General features: G+C 42.7%; 1 protein-coding gene across 6 annotated transcripts in view; it reads right to left on the reverse strand.

The window, feature by feature from the left end:
- Positions 1-22,858, reverse strand: part of MARCHF6 (membrane associated ring-CH-type finger 6) — a 1,566,402-nt gene that overhangs the window by 1,184,566 nt on the left and 358,978 nt on the right. The gene's annotated exons all lie outside the window — the stretch shown is intronic.

The raw sequence follows: 22,858 nt of genomic DNA on the forward strand, positions 1-22,858 counted from the left end.
TCTGGCCACAAGAGGGCACCCACACCTTACAAACGTTGATAACCTATCATCAATTTAAAGGCATTGTAAAGTGATTTTTTTTTTTTTTTAAATAACAAACATGTTATACTTACCTCCACTGTGCAGCTCGTTTTGCACAGAGTGGCCCCGAACCTGCTCTTCTGGGGTCCCTCGGTGGCTGTCTTGGCTTCCCCCCGCAGGTGCTTCTCACGTTCATGCGAGCTCCCTCGCATGGTGAGAAGCATTTGCGGGCGCACTCCCGTGATACAGCCGGCGGCTATAGCCGCTCGCTGTATCACACGGCCCCGCCCCTGGAGCTCCGCGTCAGTGGATGTGATTGACAGCAGCGCGAGCCAATGGCTGCGCTGCTTTCCATCCATCCACTCCAGCCAATCAGCGGCCAGGCTGAACGGTGGAAAGGACGTCGGGGGACGAGCTTGACTTTCGAGGGGTGAGGTAAGTAAAACGGGGGGGCTGGGGGCGCCGGCAGTGTCTGATGTTTTTTCACCTTAATGCATAGAATGCATTAAGGTGAAAAAACATTTACCTTTACAACCCCTTTAACAATCATTGCCTATAATGGGAATAAATATTCTTTCCATTAACGCCAAAGGCCTCCACCACCCTATAAAGAGGAAATCTACGTGGATAGAGGCGCTATCCCATAAAAGTGACGTTCTGTGTGCACAGGAGACGCACTTTTGCAAACTTTCCCAACCAAAAAAGTCTCCCACAAGCCCTCATATATTTACAGCTAACGCTGACACTAAAACAAAAGGAGTTATAACAGCCTTCAGAGACTCTGTTGCCTTTACTTTGCGAGAAGAAATCAAGACAAGCAAGGCAGGTATCTAATTCTAATATGTGATCTGAATCTGATCACCTTCCCAATCGCCATTAATTGTGATTTTTCCACAAGCTAATGAAAACCGTTAGATCCCACCAAAAAGGATTGCTAATAATTTTTGGGGACTTCAACATCACTCCAGACCCTAACAGACTCCTCATCAGGTGAGAAAAGGAGAGGACATTCTCTTCTACAATCTATCCACACTCAGGAGCTATTTGACGCCTGAAGATGTCTACATGCTGGAGAAAGGGACTTTACCTTTTTTCGTCTCCCCACAGAGCGTACTCTTGGATTGATTTGTTCCTAATTGACCAAACGCTAGTCAAAACAACAGCAACCACGATCAATACCATCACATGGTCGGATCACGCTTCCATTACATTAACAATAGCAGACTTCTACTGCTACCACATCTCCAATGTGAAGGGTCAATTCACATCTACTACAAGATGCTTCTAAACTACATATAGAAAAGCATTTGACTGATTTTTTTTTTTTTTTGGGACTAATGTACCCTCAGTACAGGATCCATCTACCTTGTGGAATGCCCACAAGGGTTATATCCGATGAATACTTATTCAAATGGGGGCGAGGTCAAAAAGGCAGCAGCAAAAACAAGTTAATGGTCTTACCAGTGAAATCTTTAAATTAGAAACGAGTAACAAACAAAACACCTCACAGCAAAATTCCCAAAAGTTAAATCAACTACGCCATGACCTGAGAAACCTTCTACTAGAGAAATTTGAAAAAAACATCTAAAAGGCTTAGAATGTCCTATTATGCCACAGGTAATAAAGCAGGGCCTTCTCTGTTAGCCTTGGATGCAGAAAGGCCTTTGACAGGGTCCATTGGCAATACTTAGCCCAAGTATTAACAAAAAAAAATTTCAGGAAACCTCCTATCGGCAATTATGGCCCTCTATTCTAAGCCTTCTGTTCAGGTGTATACCTCCGGAGCACTGTCAAAGCCATTTACTATAACCAATGGGACCCGGCAGGGCTGCCCCTTGACGTCTCTCATATTCAACCTACTAATGGAACCATTAGCCACATTTATTCGCAAACATCCTACTATTACAGGATTCCCATTAGGCAAATCAAACCACACCATCAGCCTTTTTGCGGATGATATAATCATTGTACTTGCAGATGTGTAATCTTCCCTTGCTTTGGTACATTCTGCATTAGAATTATTCAATCGAGTCTCAAAGTAAATGAGAGTAAATTGTATATCTTGGGATTAGGTATTGAGCTTCACCTTCAAAGGAAACTTGAGACTAGTTTTCCATACACGTGGAGTGAAAAGGGGATCAAATACCTAGGTATCACATTGACAGCATCCACTGACTAACTAGTTAATGCAAATTATACCCCCTTTCTAAAAGTACTAAACAACAAGCTCCAGGAAATAGCTAAGGTCGAACTAACATGGTCTGGAAGGTTGGCAGCCTTCAAGATGGTAATTTTGCCACAATTGCTTTATCTGTTCAGGACATTAATAATACCAATCTCAAACTCCTTTTCTCCACTGCACAATCCCTCATAAACAGATACTTATGGCAGGGCAAAAGTGCTACATGTGCCTTCAGGAAATTGATATCACACAGAAAAGTGGGAGGAGTGGGACATGTACTACTACAGGACTACCATATAGCAGCAATACTGGCACAAGTGAGAACTTGGTTCCCCCAATTACAGTCATCTGGAGTTAGGTGGTTGGAGTTGGAGAATTTGCAAGTACAGGGTCAGCAACTATACGATCTATTACTAGCTAGCAGATACCTATCCCTAACTGATAATAAACCATCCCCCACGATAGTAGCTACACTGCAGGCATGGAAGATACTTACATCCATGCAACACAAGATGAATGCATCCAGACCTATACTTCTCACATTAGCAAGTCTAGCCATGATTATTCCAGACAATAATATATCGCAATGGCAAGTTAAAGGAATAACCACAACAGAGGACCCGAGAGTAGGCCACACAATTAAAACATTCAGATCTCTACAAATAGAATATGGGTTAGAAATACGGGATCACTAAAGATATATACAACTTGGTCATTTCCTTCACACCAAGCCTAAATCCACCATCTACCTGCCATGGAAAATAGCTCTATACCTCACTAGCCCCAATACCAAAATCAAGGGCATTGCACTATTCTAGACAGTGTTACATGATAAAAATGACTTTGTCAAGAGTATAAATATTAAAGCATGGGAACAAGATGTAGGTTTGTCTTATTTCACAAAACACTGGCAGAAAGCACTACAATTTTACTTATATGGCAACTAAGAGTGCCAATCTGTGGGAACTGTCCCACAAACTATTGTTGCGTTGGTATCTGACACCTTATCAAATTTCTAAATTTAGCCCCCAGGCTTCGCCACTTTGTTGGAGAAACTGTGGATGCACAGGAATTCTAGATCATATAATGTGGAAATGTCCAGGGATCCAAGCCATTTGGTCTAAAATACAAAACCTTGCACAGAATACAGGACTACGTGCTCCACTTTCAGCTGGAATGGCTGTTCTGTCTCTAGATATGGAGAAAATCCAGACAGAATCAAGAGTCATAATCACTCACTTGCTACTCAGTAGAAGATTGACAATTATGCGGCATTGGAAGGCCCCAAACCCGCCCTCACTTAAAGTGGATGTAAACCCAATGTCATCCTTTCTAAACTACTGCCATAGGGGTTATCTATAAGGATATAAATGCTTCCTGCATGTATCTTTGCCTGTCAAATGTCTCCCCTCTGTCTGTTATGAGATCTGAAAAACTGCATATTCTGTGGGTGGGTCTGTTGTCTGGAGCTCAATGGGTGGAGTCATGATGCCAGTAGACTCCCCGCCCACCTCTACACTCCCCTTGTCAATATGCATATTCTCTTGTGTATTTCTTACACTCAACTTCTGCTATCATCATGATATGATATCACTAACATCCAGTGAAAAGACAGGAAAGTAACCACATGACTTCAGCATGCCAAATCATGCTGAGTTGGGGGAACATTCAATTCTGGCAGAGCAGCAGAAGAAAGGAGTGGGGGAGGGAATTAAAAAAGAATGCATGTCTCTTAGGTTAGTGCACAAGATATGTAAATCACCTGTCACTCACAGCAAGGGGGAGGATTTGACAAAGTTTTTCTCTGTTTGTTAAGATTTAAATCACTGAACAGAAAAAAAGAGGATTTCTCAGAGCTGGAATAACTCTTTGTGGCAAGACTGGGCTCAAATGATAGGAAATCTTATACTCTACATTATGACATAAAAAAAAAAAAAAAAAAAAAAAAAAAAGGTTTTACATCCACTTTAAAGAAATAGTGGAAATGACCACTATGACCAATAGTGGAACTGCATAAAGAAAGTAAAAGAAGCCGGTCACAAAAGCTGGGGTGAGATCATCTGTGGAGTTGTCCAACTTCTAGAACGCTGCAAAGATGCAGCTGGAGATGGAAGAGCTTCCCCTGGAAGCTGCTGGCGTAAGGCTGGTGCTATGAGTGAGGCTGGAATACAAGCTGAGCTGTGGTAACTGTAGAGTTTCTGGGATGCCTTGGCAGGCCCTGCTGGATCTGAATCCACTTTGACTGAACAATGCATTTGCCAGATGTGACACCACTCAGTAATGCAAGGGGGTCAAGCCTAATAAGGGGAGAGGAGGAGGGGCTGTATATTTAAGGAGAAGGGGGAGGGACTATTCAAAACCCACGGACTACTCGTCATAGCTGAATATGGGGGCAAAATGGGAGTACCAACTGACACAAGGGAAAAGCACTAATACAAAAATGTACACAAAAAAAGGCTATCCAAACCCCACAAAAATACAAATGGGACTTGAAAATGTAAAAAAAAAAAATTGAAGATATTGATGAATGAGAAGATAAGCCAATTGAAAAACATGATGGTTATACTACTAATTCAAAGTGATAATTTAAGGAAAATAAAGAATAAGGATACAAAAACAGATGAAACCATAGAATATCAGATAATGAAAAAAAGATTGAAAAAAAAAAAAGTAATAAGGTTGTCACAGACCTAGCTGGGACAGTGGCTTTGGGAGCAGATTGAATGCTAGCCTCTTGCGTTCTGATTATGGGCCCTGGATTTTAAGGGAACAATTCTCTTTGTGAGGTGAATGAGAAATCCAGTCTGATCTGTACTAATCGGACTCAATCTTGTATATATTGTATATTAAAAATATATATAAAACATAAATACAGTGCTCGCAAACATACTGAATAAAAGTGAAAAAATATATGATAAACACAAAGTCCAAAAACAAGTAACTCAAGGTGCTCCAATCCTAAGTGAACAAAAGAAAGATGCTTGTAAAACTTCCAGGTGCACAACACCCTCCCCCTTATGTGTCCCCATTCACCAGACCCACGTGACCCCCAACTTTTCAGTCTGGTGGGTCAGTTTAGGCTTGGTATGGATGTCTTTAGGATGGTGTGTGGAAAGCCAGGTCAGCCAGATAGGCACGTACCCAGAAGTAAAATTGGAACTAATAGTGAAGTACCATCAAAAATTGATTTAACCACTTTCAGACCAGACCATTTTGCTACCTTAAGACCAGACCACTTTTTGTGATCGCTTTAACTGAGAATTGCACGGTCGTGCAACGTGGCTGCCAAATAAAATTGATGTCCTTTTTTTCCCATAAATATAGCTTTCTTTGGGTGGTATTTGATCACCTCTGTGGTTTTTATTCTTTGTGCTATAAACAAAAAAGAGGGACAATTTTGAAAAAAGAACACATTTTTTACTTTTTGCTGTAATAACTATCCCCCAAAAATATATATAAAAAAACATTTTTTTCCCTCAGTTTAGGCCGATACGTATTCTTAAAAATATACGTAAAAAAAAAAAAAAAAAAAAAAAAAAAAAAATCGCAATAAGCAATGGATTGGTTTTCGCACAATTTATAGCGCTTACAAAATAGGGCACTTTTATTCATATTTTTTTTTACTAGTAATGGCGGCAATCAGCAATTTTTATTGTGACTGAGACATTATGGCGGACACATCAGACATTTCTGGGACCATTGTAATTTATACAGAAATCAGTGCTATACAAATGAACTAATTCCTTTGTAAATGACACTGGCAGTGAAGAGGTTAACCAGGGGGTGGTAGGGGGTTAGGTGCGTCCTAGGGGCGCGTTACTAACTGTGGGGGCGTGGCTGTGTGTTAGTGAACACTGATCTCTGCTCCAATCACAGGGAGCAGAGATCAGTGTCCCTTGTTGTTAGGCAGAACGGGGAGATGCTGTTTACTTCCGCATCTCCCCATTCAGCCTCCCCATGGGAAGATCGCAGGTATCCCCGCGGCGACCGAGTCTGCGGGACCCGCGACCGCAACCACGGGGCACGCGACCCGAATGGAACACATACCTGTACGCCAATTTGCCTGTCCGTGCCATTCTGCCGATGTACATTGTCGTGCGCCGGTCGGGAAGCTGTTAAACAAAGGATGGTTACTTACAAAAAGAGGGATTATAAAAAGCATTAAGCATGGAACAGTTTGTATGAAACCATCGTTGGTAGCATGCGTTCCAAATGACCGTAACTGACTTCAGTATTCACGGAAACAGCATCAACGTTTCGCCCTCCCACAGGGCACCATCAATGACCTGATTTCCCGTAAGCTGAGCCAGCTTAATTAAAGGGTGGAGGAGTAAACGCCCCTCCATATACCCAAACATAAACACAGCGGCCATATTGTTAGTTGGATGAAGATGTCACTCCTAAGGATGCAAAAACATCCATAGGAGAGACAAAACGCCATGTTTCTGGTTTGATTACATCAAACAATTTCCAAAGAAACCATGAACGTCAATTCCGGTTGACTATTTGAACAAATAATAAATAACATAAAATTTGAAATAAATAAAAATATAAAAATAAAAGTAAAAATGAAAATAATATAAAAAATACACTAAAAACACAATAAAAACAGTAAAAATTATGTATATTATGAAATATTTAAAATATTGATTAAAATTGGACAGGAAGCAATTCAGATCTAATTTGATGTTCAACCCCAGGGGGCTCATTGTTTTGAGACTATGAATCCACTGGGTCTGACTGCGAGAAATGGCTCGCTTAAGATTGCCACCTCTCCAATGTCCCTCCACACCATCAATGCCACAGAAGGTAAGGCTACTAGGGTCCCTTCCGTGGAAAAGTCTGAAGTGGTTGGACAAACTATGATGCTTATAACCATTTCTAATCATATTCACATGTTCTCTTAATCTCACTCCCTGTGCCCTAGTGGTACTCCCCACGTACTGCAGCCCACATGGACAGGACAGGAGGTAGGTAATGTGGGTAGTGCCACATGTGATGAACTTGTTGATTAAAAAGGCCTCCCCGTAGAAGGGGCTGTGAAATTGGTGGTTTTCCTCAACCTGTGTTTAGATGTTTTACAAATGACACATCTCCCACAGCTGAAGAAACCAACCTGATCCAATAAAGTACACAACTTCCTTGGAGGGTCAACAATATTGGGTGCCAATTTGAGCTTTCGGGTAGGAGGTTTGGTATAAATAAACTGGGGTTTGCTGGGTAGAATCTTAGATAAATCATTAACTTTAAGCAAAAGGTGGCAATATTTCCGAATGATTTGTTCTACTTGTCTATGTTGGCGAGTGTAGCCAGTCATGAAAGCAATCCCAAAATCTCTCTCATTGACCTCCTTTTTTTAAAAAAAGATCATCTCGGTTCAAACTTCTAACTGTTCATAAAGTTTTATTCAATGCATGTTGGGTATAACCTTTTTCTACAAATCTATCAAAAAGAACCTTAGCCTGTAGGTCAAAATCTTCAAATCTAGTGCAATTGTGCCTATCTATTACAAATTGGCTCTTGGGGATAGTACTAAGCCATCGAGGATGGTGGCAACTTCCCAGAGGAATGTAACCATTTCTATCCGCCTCTTTAAAAAAAAGTTTTGGTCGACAGTTGATGGTTCTCTTTGAAAACTACTAGATCTAGAAAATTGATGCCCGGATCAAAGACTTCTGAGAAGGATATTCCATATCTATTCTCACCAATTTTCGACAAAAAATGACTGTTGATCCTGCCCAAACAACGATAATGTCATCGATGTAGCGCTTATAGAACTTAAGCTGGGGTATATTTCCACTAAAGATGGCATCCTTTTCCCAATAACTCATGAAAAAGTTGGCCACTGACAGGGCATATTTAGACCCCATGGCCGCTCCCCTCTTTTGCCTGAAAAACTGTTTATCATGCCAAAAAAGTTGTGACTCGTGGCCAAATCGAGGGCATGAACAAGAAAATATTTTTGTTTATTTTTCATTTTTGTCTTGTTCCGAGCCCAAACCACAGTCTCTGTAGCATATTTTTGCTGAATATTGGTGTACAAAGAATTAACATCAATACTGGCCAGAAGATGGCCCTCATCAACCTCTGCATGCTGTAATAGTTCCAGAAGATTTCTACTATCTTTAAGGTAAGCTGGACAACTCTGCCAGTGGCTGGAGGAAATGATCCACATATTCACCAATTCCACCCCACTAACAATGGGTCTACTCAGTGGTTTGACCGGATTCTTATGGATTTTAGGTAAGTGGTAGATAACTGTTACCCACGGAGCATCCGGCACCAATATCTAGCCTCCTTCTTGGTAACAGTTCTATAAGCACTACATCAATGACATTATCGCTATTGGGCAGGATCAAAAAAGAGTAATTTTCACAATTTGTCGAAAATTGGTGAGAATAGATAAGGGAAATATTTCTCAGCAGTCTCTGATGATCAGAGCATCAATTTTCTAGATCTACTCGTTTTCAAAGATAACCGTCAACTGTCCACCAAAACTTTTTTTTAAAGAGGTGGATAGAAATGGTTACATTCCTCTGGGGAGTTACCACCATCCTCGATGGCTTAGTACTATCCCCAAGAGCCAATTTGTAATAGTTAGGCGCAATTGCACTAGAATTGAAGATTTTGACCTACAGGCTAAGGTTCTTTTTGATAGATTTGTAGAAAAAGGTTAGAGCACACATGCATTGAATAAAACTTAATAAACTTAAAAAAATAGAAGTTTGAACCGAGATTATTTTTTTTAAAAAAAGGAGGTCAATGAGAGAAACTTCGGGATTGTTTTCATGACTGGCTACACTCGCCAACATAGACAAGTAGAACGAATCTTTCGGAAATATTGACACCTTTTGCTTAAAAATAATAATTTATCTAAGATTCTACCCAGCAAACCCCAGTTTATTTATTCCAAGCCTCCAACCCTAAGGCTCAGATTGTCACCCAATGTTGTTGACCCTCCAAGGAAGTTGTGTGCTTTATTGGATCAGGTTGGTTTCTTCAGCTGTGGGAGATGTGTCACTTGTATAACATCTAAACACGGGTTAAGGAAAACCACCAATTTCACAGCCCGTTCTACGGGGGAGGCTTTAAAATCAACAAGTTCATCACGTGTGACACTACCCATGTTACCTACCTCCTGTCCATGTGGGCTGTAGTACGTGGGGAGGACCACTAAGGCCCTGGGAGTGAGATTAAGAGAACATGTGAATAGGATTAGAAAGGGTTATAAGCATCATAGTTTGTCCAACCACTTCAGACTTTTCCACGGAAGGTACCCTAGTTGCCTTACCTTCTGTGGCATTGATAGAGTGGAGGGACATTGGAGAGGTGGCAATCTTAAGCGAGCCATCTCTCGCAATGAGACCCGGTGAATTCATTGTCTCAAAACGATGAGCCCCCTGGGGTTGAACATCGAATTCGATCTAAATTGCTTCCTGTCCAATTTTTAATATTTTAAATATTTCATAATATATATAATTGTTACTGTTTTAATTGTATTTGTATTGTATTTTTTTTATTATTTTAATTTTTATATTTATTTATAATGTTATGTTATTTGTTCCAATAGTCAACCGGAATTGACGTTCATGGTTTCCTTGGAAATTGATGTGATCAAACCAGAAACATGGCATTTTGTCTCTCCTATGGATGTTTCTCATCCTTAGGAGCGACATTTTCATCCAACCAACAATATGGCCGCTGTGCTCATGTTGATTGGGTATAAGGAGGGGCGTTTACTCCTCTGCCCTTTATTTAAGCTGGCTCAGCTTACCTGAAACCAGGTCCTTGATGATACCCTGTGGGAGGGCGAAATGTTGACACTGTTTCCGGGAATACTGACATCAGTTCCGGTTGTTTGGAACGCACGCTACCAACAAAGGTTTCATAGGATCTGTTCCATGCTTAATGCTTGTTATAATCCCTCTTTTTCTAAGTACCCATCTTTTTTTAAGTAATTTTTTGATGGTACTTCACTATTAGTTCCATTTTTACTTCTGGGTACGTGTCTATCTGTCTCAAACGCTTCATTGAGGAACTCTGCTGACCTGGCTTTCCACACACCATTCTAAAGACATCCATACCCAGGCTAAACTGACCCACCAGACTGAAAAGCGCGGGGGGGGGGGGGCACGTGGATCTGGTGAGTGGGGACACATAAGGTTGTGTTGTGCACCTGAAGTTTTTCAAGAATCTCTCTTTTGTTCACTTAGGAATGGAGCACATTGAGTTACTTGTTTTTGGAACTTGTGTTGGTTTATCATATGTTTTCACTTGTATTCAGTATGTTTGCGAGCGCTGAATTTATGTTTTATGGTTTCCAAGTGATTAGCTCTTTGTGTATAGCAGCTTCAACTTTTTCACTTTACCGATTTAACCTTTTTTGTCACACCATCAGCGTGAGTTTGTATATTTAGCATATATTTTTAAAATATATTGTATATGGTCTCATTTTGTTGTGGACTCTTGGCTGAGATTTGTTTGGGATGTGGCTGTATTCTATTGTTCTATTGTGTGTGTCTGCCTCAAATATTATGGGATGTGAAAGTGTCTTGCAGTGAGGAAAGAGGGAGGGGGGATTCCTCCAGTAGCCCCCCTGTAGATAATACTTTTTACTGAGGAGACGTTTGAACACACCTGACCTGTGTGTCCATTGTCATTGGACAGTTTAACCCGTCCTGTTTTCCAAGGGTGAGAGGGAAGTGTTTTGAAGTGATATATCTGTGTGTCCATGAGTAATAAATCAGTTTGTTGTTTTCCAATCCAAGACTGGCATTGATAGTTCTGGTTGTGGACCGAGGAAGCATATACGGTGGACAAAGACCTGTTTGAGGACAGAGGCTTTGTCACAAGTTAATAAAAAAGAAAAAAAAAACTGAACTTAAAAAAAACAAAAACAAACACAAAAATCCAAAAATCTCAACCTATATATCAGTCAAAGTTTCTGCCATATATTGAGATATAAAGGCTCATAGGGTAAAGAAAAAAAAAAAAAGAAAAAAAAAAAAAAAAACTAGCAATAGAAGTTGATTATATGATGGTATTAAATTCAATTTAAACCATGATGGAGTTAACATGTTCAAGGAAAAAATCCAATATGTCTCCTTTTCATGGAGCCAATTGAAACATTCAGCTTTAGTGCAGGTGTTTATTATGCCTTCAATGATCCAAACATGGAGTCCTGTCTCTGAAATCTCTTGGTCCGCCACATCCCAAAAGTGCTCTATTGGATTGAGATCTGGTGACTGAAGGCCATTGAAGTACAGTGAACTAATTTACATGTTCAAGAAACCAGTTTGAGTTGATTTGAGTTTTGCAACATGGTGCATTATCCTGCTGGAATTAGTAGTCAAAGTGATGGACATGGTAAGAAACAATATTTAGGTAGGCCATGGCATTTAAACAATGCTCCATTGGTACTAAGGGTCCCAAACTGTGCCAAGAAAATAGCCACCACACCATTACATAACCACCAGCCTGACCTGAACCATTGATAGAAAGCAGAATTGATCCATGCTTTCATGTGGTCTATGCCATATTCTGACCCTACCATCACAATATGTTACAGCTGAAATCGAGACTCAGACTAGGCAACATTTTTTTCCAATCTTCTATTGTCCAATTTTGGTGAGCCTGTAAGAATTGTAGTTTCAGTTTCCTGTTCGTAGCTGACAGGAGTGGCACCCGGTGTGGTACACTGCTGCTGTAGCCCATCTGCTTCAAGGTTCAATGTGTTGTGCATTCAGAGATGGTATTTTGCATACCTTGGTTATAACGAGTGGTTATTTGGGTTACTGTTGCCCTTTCCAGCATCTCAAAGCAGTTTGTCCATTCTCCTCTGACATCAACAAGGCATTTTCATCCAAACAACGGTAGCTCAGTAGACATTTTCTCTTTTTCAGACCATTCCCTGTAAACCCTAGAGATGGTTGTACGTAAAAAATCCAGAAGAGCAGAAGTTGTTTAAATACTCAGACCATCCCCTCTGACACCAACAACCATGCCACATTCAAAGTCACTTAAATCCCATGTCTTCCCCATTCTGATGCTCAGTTTGAACTTTAGCAAGTAATCTTCACCACATCTAGATATCCAAATGCATGGAGTTGCTGTCATGTGATTGGCCGATTAGCCATTTGTGTTGTCAAGCAATTGAACAGGTGTACAAAATAAAGTGGTTGGTGAGTGTATAAAACCCCATGGGTACTATATACAATAGATCACAAATTTGGTTGAGCGGTTGAAGATGGAGATAGGACAAGATCTCTGATTTGTTGTAAAGGATTTCTGGCCATGTTTAACAAATTGACAGGTCAGGCATTTAGGTTAGCAACACTGAAACATCCCAATTTGCAAAAGAAATGAAGAGTCCTTGTGGGGCCTAAGGTGGATTTTGCCCCAGGTTTGCTAGATGCTATGCAGGTCCTGATGTTCTAGGCTCTGTGGTAGGTGACTATCTGCTTTTAATGGATTAGGGGCCCCAATATAGAATCTGTAAGAGGATACCCCAGTGATTATTAAGAATTCTCTCCATATGTCTGTATTTGAAATGAAATTGAGCAATGAAATGTACTATGTTAGATTCTTCCTCAGACTTTGGATTCTTAACTCTTTTAGGACCATTTAAGTGTACTGTGAAGGCATCTTCAATAAGGCTGGGTTGATAGGCTATGACTTTTTGTTGAAGTACCTCACTCTGTCTGAAGTAACCTGAATCAAGTATACAATTCCTTTGTAACCTCTGGAATTGACTATTGGGGATGGAGGCAGACATAAAAATGGACACAGGATTTAGCTGGTGTACTTTTAAAGTGATTTTTTGATGTAATAGTGGAATCAGCATGGCCTACTTCAAGACCCGGGAAGTTAAAAAAAAATGTGGTATCTGCTACATATTGTAAAGGACAAACTGTAGTCACTGTTGCAGTAGGTGAAAAAAATCTGCAGGGCAATCCACCTGATATGACCATATCATCTATGTACCTTCCAAAAAACACGCATTGGGCAAAAGGGTTGTGGTGGTAGATGTACTGATGTTCCCATAGACCCATCATAAGGTTTGCATAGCAGAGAGCAAACCTAGCCTGGCTTTGCCCTTCGTTTGCAAATAGAACTTCCCATCAAAATTGAAAAAAATGTGTTCTAAGCAAAACCTTGTGGTGTCTAGGATAAACACAGTTTGGTTGTGGTGAATTAGAGACTATGGGGATATGAACAATTCAACTTCTTTAAAGACGAACAACGTGTAGATGAATATAAGAAACTGATGTCTAGTGACAGCCAATATTAAAGAAAACAACCTCCGTAAAAGTGAACACCTTGCTCTTTTTTCTGTCATAATGACATTATCAAGCTATCCAACAAGGAAGGAGGTATTGTCATCTTGAATAGATCCAAATTATATGGAAGAGGTCCAGCGACTACTATCAATCGATAGTATCAAACCCCCCCCCCCCCCCTCCCTTCCATAGCTCTCCCTCTGTCTTATCTCTAACTCTGCTGTTATCTTTATTGCCATTGATTTGTGTTTTTTTTCTCTCCTTTCCCTCAGAGATGTGTTTTGTTTTTGTTTTTTTGTTGTTTTTACATTCTGCTTAAAAATTTGTAAATCAGTACTGCTTGGACCTTGAAGAAGGGGACATACCCCGAAAGCTTGTCCTGAAAAATTGTATGTTAGTGCAAATAAAAAAAAAGTATCACAAATGGAATATCTCACAGCGTCCCTAAATAACACTCTCAACAAACATAACAAGGTATGGGACCTTTGGGATAGGATGGAGGCCCCCACCCTTTGAGTGAGGGGGCTGCGGGGGCGTGGGGTCGGATGGGCATCTTTTACTTTACTTCCCTCCTCTTTCTTTATCTAATCTGTAACTTTGTCTCCCGTCCTAGGGTTGTTCACGCGATTCTACGTGTCTTTATCCTCCTTTCCTATTTTCCCTCTTTCTCCTCAATCTCCTTTATCAAAGTCACATGAAGGTTAACTAAATTGATCAGTGGAATAATGCAGGAATCAAATTCCCCCTTTAAATGTAAATCGGTAGTGGTGTAATGCTTGAATTGATGTAATGTTGTATTTTATGTCTCTGTTATACTATAAGTGGACCCAGAGAGCCAGGATTTTATGCCCACACCACTGAATAGAAGTATTGGCGGCTTGTTTGGTATATGCCACCCGCCATACGGAGTAATGTAGCTTGAGACTGCCTACCTTCATTAAATGTACTTTATTGTTATTTCTTCTGTATCTTTGTTAAAATTGAAAATTCAATAAAATGTCAGTTTAAAAAAAAAAAGTAGTATCGCAGACAGTACTCAATTTTCTGTGTCACAATTGCACTAATACGGCTATAATCACATTAAGTATCAATCTATTTAAGAGACCAGGCCTGTACAGAGGGCACAATTAATAATAAAAAAGATAACATTTTCTCAAATAATGTTATCATATCCCATATTTTTTTTCCTTCCTAAAGTACACAAAACAAAAACCCCAAACCTCCCGGTAGGCCTATAGTGACATCTATGGACAGCGTTACAAATGGCCTCCTCCAACCCATTGCTCACAAGCTACCCTCCTACATCTGTGCCTTGGCATATTTTTGGATACAATTTCCAATTACTCATAGGAGCCAACCTACTGTTGGTTCTCAACAGACTTCATGTCCTTATATGTATGACGTCATGACCTACCATGTACATGTCTATTTTGCACAATATTGGTCATAAAGCTGTCAAATTCTTCCTTTCCACTCAATCCCAAATTTAACAGACAAGCTGGATTTATCCTCGACGCCACAAGGTTCTGCTTAGAAAACAACTTTTTTTTTTAATTTTGAAGGGCAGATCTCTGATCTTCCTGGATCTCGAAAAACGTTACTTACCGGTAACATCCTTTTCCAGGAGTCTTTCAGGACAGCCACTGTACAGAAACCCTGGCTCCTCCCCTCTTAGGAAACACTGCCTTCAATTTCACAATTTAAGTCTCATCCTCCTGCCGTACCCTCAGTTCTTCCTGAGTACCTCCGGCCAACTGGGGAGACACAAGAACACGTCAAACAAACTTTTTATCTTACCCGACGGTCTCATGCGATGAGTTCCCAAAGATATCCAAAATCCTGGGTGGGAACCAGTGCTGTCCTGAAAGACTCCTGGAAAAGGAGGTTACCAGTAAGTAACTCAGTTTTTCCCCAAGTCCGTCTTTAACTGGTTGCCGACCGCCGGCCGTCAAATGACGGCCAGGCGGCGCACCTATTGTGGCGGGAGGACGTCATATGACGTCCTCCCGTTTAAACAGGGAATGCGCGCGCATCCCTGTTTCTTCGGTGGCGGCGTGTCACGGAGACACCGCTCGCCACCGAAGGGGGTGAACAGCCATTCGTTATGGCGGTTTACCACGTGATCGGCCGTGATGAAGTCACGGCCGATCACAGATGGTCACACCCCGAACGTGCACGGCGCATGCGCGCGACCGCGCTGCGCGTGCACGTCGGTGGCGGCGTGTTCCCCGGGAACACTGCTCGTCACCGATGCTGGTAAACAGCCATTGGCCGGCTGTTTACCCACGTGATCGGCTGTGATCCTTTCACAGCCGATCACTAAAATGTAAACAAACCGCGGTAACGGGATGTTACCGGGTTCTCCTCCTCACACACCGATCGTGTGTGAGGAGGAGATTGCGGTAACATCTCGTTACCGCATACAGTGTACACCAATCACACTGATTGCCCCCCCCTATAAAGAGGACTTGTCACCACCCCTCATAGTACCTGTCAATCACAGTCCATCAGAGTACCTGTCACAGTCCATCAGAGTATTTGAGTACCTGTCCCAGTCCATCTGAGTACCCGAGTACCTGTCCCAGCCCATCTGAGTACCCGAGTACCTGTCCCAGCCCATCTGAGTACCCGAGTACCTGTCCCAGCCCATCTGAGTACCCGAGTACCTGTCCCAGCCCATTTGAGTACCCGAGTACCTGTCACAGTCCATCTGAGTACCCGAGTACCTGTCACAGTCCATATGAGAACCTGTCACTGCCCTTCAGAGTACCCAAATACCAGTCACCAAACCATCAGAGTACCTGTCACCAGGCCATCAGAGTACCTGAGTACTTGTCACCAGGCCATCAGAGTACCTGAGTACTTGTCACCAGGCCATCAGAGTACCCGAGTACCTGTCACCAGGCCATCAGAGTACCCGAGTACCTGTCACCGTCCATCAGAGTACCCGAGTACCTGTCACCGTCCATCAGAGTACCCGAGTACCTGTCACAGTCCATTAGAGTACAGAGTACCTGTCACAGTCCATTAGAGTACCGAGTACCTGTCACAGTCCATTAGAGTACCCGAGTACCTGTCACAGTCCATATGAGTACCTGTCACTGCCCTTCAGAGTACCCAAATACCAGTCACCAAACCATCAGAGTACCTGTCACCAGGCCATCAGAGTACCTGAGTACTTGTCACCAGGCCATCAGAGTACCTGAGTACTTGTCACCAGGCCATCAGAGTACCCGAGTACCTGTCACCGTCCATCAGAGTACCCGAGTACCTGTCACAGTCCATTAGAGTACCGAGTACCTGTCACAGTCCATTAGAGTACCGAGTACCTGTCACAGTCCATTAGAGTACCCGAGTACCTGTCACAGTCCATATGAGTACCTGTCACTGCCCTTCAGAGTACCCAAATACCAGTCACCAACCCATCAGAGTACCTGTCACCAGGCCATCAGAGTACCTGAGTACTTGTCACCAGGCCATCAGAGTACCCGAGTACTTGTCACCAGGCCATCAGAGTACCCGAGTACCTGTCACCAGGCCATCAGAGTACCCGAGTACCTGTCACCAGGCCATCAGAGTACCCGAGTACCTGTCACCAGGCCAGCAGAGTACCCGAGTACCTGTCACCAGGCCAGCAGAGTACCCGAGTACCTATTTGCAGCTCATGTCTCATAGAATATACGTTGGGGTGTTTGCTTTCCAAAATGGGGTCATTTTGTGGGTAATTTCACTGTCCTGGTGGTCCAGGACCTTCAAAAGTGTGATGGGTAGGAATGAAATGAGATGTGTCATTTATGCTCCTAGAACGCCTGAACGTACTACTTCAATGTTCGGCCTCTCTATGTGGCCAGGCTGTGTAAAAGTCCTACACATGTGGTATCGCCATACTCGGGAGGAGTAGCAGAATGTATTTTGGGGTGTATTTTTTGCTATATACATGCTATGTGTTAGAAATATCTTATAAATTGACAATTTTGTGTAAAAAAAAAAAATGCGTTTTAATTTTTTTTCCACATATTCCAAAAACTTCTGGAAAAAAATGAACCGTTCAAAAGACTCATTATGCCTCACAGATTATACGTTGGGGTGTTTGCTTTCCAAAATGGGGTCATTTTATGGGAAATTCCATTGTCCTGGTACTCCAGGGCCTTCAAAAGTGTAATAGGTGGTTGAGAAACGAGATGCGTAATTTTTGCTCGTAGAACGTCTGAAGGTACTACATCAATGTTAGTGCTCTGTATGTGGCCAGGCTGTGTAAAAAAGTCTCACACACGTGGTATCACCGTACTCGGGAAGAGTAGCAGAATGTATTTTGGGGTGTAATTTTTGCTATATACATGCTATGTGTTAGAAATATCTTATAAATTTACAATTTTGTGTAAAAAAAAAAAATGTGTTTTAATTTTTTTCCACATATTCCAAAAACTTCTGGAAAAAAATTAACCATTCAAAAGACTCATTATGCCTCACAGATTATACGTTGGGGTGTTTGCTTTCCAAAATGGGGTCATTTTATGGGAAATTCCATTGTCCTGGTACTCTAGGGACTTCAAAAGTATAATAGGTGGTTGAGAAATGAGATGCGTCATTTTTGCTCGTAGAACGTCTGAAGGTACTACATCAATGTTGGTGCTCTGTATGTGGCCAGGCTGTGTAAAAGTCTCACACATGTGGTATCGCCGTACTCGGGAAGAGTAGCAAAATGTATTTTGGGGTGTAATTTGTTGTATGCATATGCTGTGTGTGAGAAATAACCTAATAATATGACAATTTAGTAAAAAAAAATTTAAAAAAATAAAAAAATCTTCATTTTGCAAAGAATTGTGGGAAAAAATGACAACTTAAAAAAACTCACCATGCTACTTACTTAATACCTTGGGATGTCTACTTTGTAAAAAGGGGTCATTTGGGGGGTATTTGTACTTTCCTGACTTGTTAGTGTCTCAAGAAATGAGGTACACCTGATGTACTGAAGGCCTCATCAGAAGTGATCAATTTTCAGTGATTGGCACCATAGTTTGTAGACTCTATAACTTTCACAAAGACCAAATAATATATACTAATGTGGGTTATTTTTACCAAAGATATGTAGCAGTATAAATTTTAGCCAAAATTTATGAAGAAAAATTACTAATTAGCAAACATTTATGACAGAAACCAAGAAAAATGCATTTTTTTTTAATTTATAGCACAAAAAATAAAAAACCCACTAGTGATTAAATACCACTAAAAGAAAGCTATTTGTGTGGAAAAAAGGACGCAAGTTTCATATGGATACAGTGTTGGATGACTGAGTAATTGTCATTCAAACTGTGAGAGCGCTGAAAGCTGAAAATTGGTCTGGTCAGGAAGGGGGTGTAACTGCACTGTATTGAGGTGATTAAGGACAGCCACCGTAGACAGGATAAGCGAGCACCTTACCTTAGGGTGTGACTACTGCCTGCAGCACCTTACGACCAAAGGCTTGGTCCTTGGCTGACAGAAGATCCAATCTGTAGTGCTTCACGAACATAGAAAAACTGGACCATGTCGCAGCTCTACAAATCTGTTCTGGAGAAGCACCAGCCCACTCTGCCTGAAGTCGCCACAGCCCTGGTTGAGTGTGCGCTGATCCCAACTGGGGGTTCTAACCCCCTGTCATGTAAGCCTGCCCAATGGCCAACCTTAACCACCTGGCTATTGTACGTTTAGAGGCTCTGGAACCCTTCCTGGCCCCTGAAAATACAAAAAGTGAATCAGACTTATTGAACTGACTTGTGCAATCAAAATAATGAAGGACACATCTTCTAACGTCCAATCTATGAAAAATGTGTTCCTGTTCTCTCACAGGATTTGAACAGAAAGTAGGCAGCACAATCTCTTGGTTTCTATGAAAACCAGAGGCTACCTTTGGTAAAAAGGCTGGATCCGTCTTAAAAATTAAACGCTCCGGAAAAACCTGAAAAAAAGGGTGCCCTAACAGAAAGGGCTCCGAGTTCACTCATTCTCCTTGTCGTAGTGATTGCCACCAAAAACACAGTTTTGAGAGTGATCAATCTTAATGTGCAAGATTCCAATGGCTCAAAAGGTTCCCCCTTGAGAACCTGTAAAACTAGTGAAAGATCTCATACTGGGAAGGGGGGAATTTCTGACAGGTCTCTGCCTACTTAAAGCGGTAGTAAACCCGCACATTTTTTTTTTTTTTTTTTAAACCTGCAAAGCAAAAAGCATAATGAGCTAGTATGCACCGCATACTAGCTCATTATGAAATACTTACCTTAGAACGAGGCCCCGACATCTGGCCCGATCAACGCTGAGGGAGCTGACATGCTCCCTCGGCGTTTCTTCCGGGTATCGCGGCTCCGGCGCTGTGAGTGGCCGGAGCCGCGATATCGTCACTCCCGCGCATGCGCGCGGGAGATTTCAGTCTGGCCGCTCAGCTGCTGCCGGATTTTGACGGCGAGAAACCCCTTGTGCGCATGCGCCGCTGCAGTCAGCGGCACATACCGAGGGGATTATCTCCTAAACCGTACAAGTTTAGGAGATATTTTTTTTACCTACAGGTAAGCCTTATTATAGGCTTTCCTGTAGGTAAAAGTTAAAAATGTGGGTATACAACCACTTTAAGGCTCTAAAAAAAAACTCACTATCCAAGGGTCTGTTGCTAGATGTCTTTCCAGAAATACGCTTAAAGCGGATACCTGACCCTTCAAGGTCCCAAGGGCTAGGCCTTTATCTGCCCCTGCCTGCAGGAACTCTAGAACGGGTACATAGCTACGCATATCAAAAGAGTTCTCTGAGCACCAGCTATTGAAACGCTTCCATACCTTCAAGTAAATGGCCTGCGTTTCCTTTTTCCTGCAACTTAGGAGAGTGGCTACTAAGCAATCCGAAAACCCTTTGCCCCTCAGCAATTCCTCCTCAGTAGCCAAGCTGCCAGGTTCCACCGCTCCACCGGAGGACAGCAGATTGGACCCTGAGAAAGAAGATCCTCCTGGACTGGGAGCATCCAGGGGGTTCCACAGACAGACCCTTCAGAATTGAGAACCACGGCCTCCTGGCAAAGTGTGGCGCAATTAGAATGAGAGAAGTGTTCTCCACTCCTAACGCCCGTCCGCCCTGTTTATGGAAAAGAAGAGGGCTACTTTATCGTTTTCCATAAACAGGGGGGACGGGCATTAGGAGTGGACGCACTAGCAGAGAGCTGGAGATTCTCCAGGTGTTATGCTTTCCCGCTCCCGTTCTGATCCCTGCAGTGTTAATGAAGATCAGGTGGAGAACACTTCTCTGTCATTCTCTCAGCGTTCTCCTGCTGAGAAAATCTGCTACCTGATTTTGCTCCCCCTTCAAATGTACCGCTGAAAGGAATAAGACATTTGCTTCGGCCCACCTGAGGAAGGCTTTGCTAGGGCCTATAAGGATCTGCTCCTGGTGCCCCCCTGCCTGTTGACGTAAGCCACTACCGAGGAATTGTCCGACCGGATCTCTTTGACTCCCTTCTCTCCCAGGTACCTTGTACCAATCGGGAGTCTAGGTGCATACCCCAGCCTGAGCCGCTAGCATCGGTTGTAATGACACTGGATATTGGTAAAAATCCACTCCAGGCATTGTGAAAGATTTGCCCCCTTTCTCCACCACCAAAGGGACCTCTTGACCTGAGTTGGAACCGAAACCAGAGAGTCCAAAGACCCCTGGATGTGGTCCCAAACCCTCAAGATGAATAGTTGCAGAGGACGGAAATGTAACCCTGCCCACTGAACTGCTGGGAGCGTGGATGTCAGCAAGCCCAAGGCTGACATGACCTTCCTCACTGAGACCTGCCCTGGAGAGACAATGCTTTGTCTACCTTTTGGATTTTCTCCAAGGGAAGAAAGACCATTTGTTCTGTTGAGTCCAACACATACCGCAGGAAAGTGACCCTCTGGGATGGAACTAAGTTGGACTTTTCCAGGTTCAAAAGCCACCCCAGGCCCTCTAAAATGTCTTTTGCTACCTGCAGATCCAGAGTCAACTGCGCCAGAGAGGGGGCAAACAGGAGAAGAAGATTGTCGAGATATGCGATCACCGAGATCCCCGAGTCGCAGGAATGCCAGAACTTCTACCATAACTTTGGTGAAGATACGGGGGGAAGAGGATAGCCCAAAGGGAAGCGTTTTTAACTGGAGGTGTAGCACCCCTACCAAGGTTTTTACTGCCAATCTGAGGAAACGCTGGTGGTTCTCTGCGATGGAAATATGCAAATATGCGTCTTTTAAACCTATTGATGCCATGAAACAGTTTGGTGGAAGAAGTGCCTTCACCGAATAAATCAAATCCATCTGAAACCTCCTGTAGGTGACTGAGACCTTCAGAGGCTTCAGGTTCAGGATGAGCCTGAATTTTCCCGAAGGCTTGCGAACCACAAAGATGTGAGAATAGAAGCCTTTGCCTGTCTCTCTTGCTGGGACCCGTACCACCACCCCCTGTTCCTCCAACTCCTGTAGAGAGGAAAGAAGAACAGAGAATTTTTCTGCACACTTTGGCAGCTTGGTAACAAGGAGTCTCGGGGGGGGCTCTAAAAAATCCAATCAGTAACCTCTTCTGATGATCCCCCAACACAAACTGATTGGAGGTGATCATCTCCCACTGTGGGAGGAAGGCCCCCAACCTGTTAGAAACCATGAAACAGACTGAGAAAGAAGTACAATCAAATTACACTTGTTTATTAATAAAAATAAAAGGCAAATAGAAAAAAGCGTAGTCAAGCATAGCCAGAGTCCAGTATCCAAATTGGGTAGTCAGCCAGGCCAGAAGTCAGGGATCCAAGGAGAGCAACTGCAAGCAGGATAAGAAGCCAGGAGGGATGTCAGCAAGCCAGTCTTGAAACAAACAGCAGGAGATGGTTCCTTGTGATGTGATCAATGCGAAGGCAAATGAAAAAGTGAGCTTGAAGGCTTTAAATAGGCAGGTCAGACGAGCATCATCGGGAACAGCTGGTAACTGTGGAAATTGAAGAGAGCTGGCAATTCGCTGACAGCTGAGTGGCCAGCCCAGAGGATGAAGGGCTAAGCCAGCCCTGACAGTACCCCCCCCCCCCCCATGACCCCTCTCCCTCGGAGGGCCACCGGGCTTGAGGGGAAACAGCCCTGATACAACCTTCCTCCCACCGTGACCTTGTCATTGAGACTTTTTGGGCTGTTCAGGAGGGCGAAAAATTGCCCCCCCCCCACACGCCCTTTGTCCTTCAGCCCCCAACTCTTCTTCTGCCGATCAGTTCTAGAGGCTTCAAACTTTTTCTGAGGACGAGCCTTTCTTTTTTCCTCTTAATGGGAAAGGCCTTTTTCTTATCTGCCGCGCGATCTAGCACTGCTTCAAGACCTGGCCCAAAAAAGCAAGTCCCCTGTGAAAGGGATCCCAC

The sequence above is a fragment of the Lithobates pipiens genome, unplaced genomic scaffold, assembly GCF_037356315.1.
Source record: "Lithobates pipiens isolate NorthernLeopardFrog02 unplaced genomic scaffold, aLitPip1_a1.2 Scaffold_19, whole genome shotgun sequence".
Classification (NCBI taxonomy): domain Eukaryota; kingdom Metazoa; phylum Chordata; class Amphibia; order Anura; family Ranidae; genus Lithobates; species Lithobates pipiens.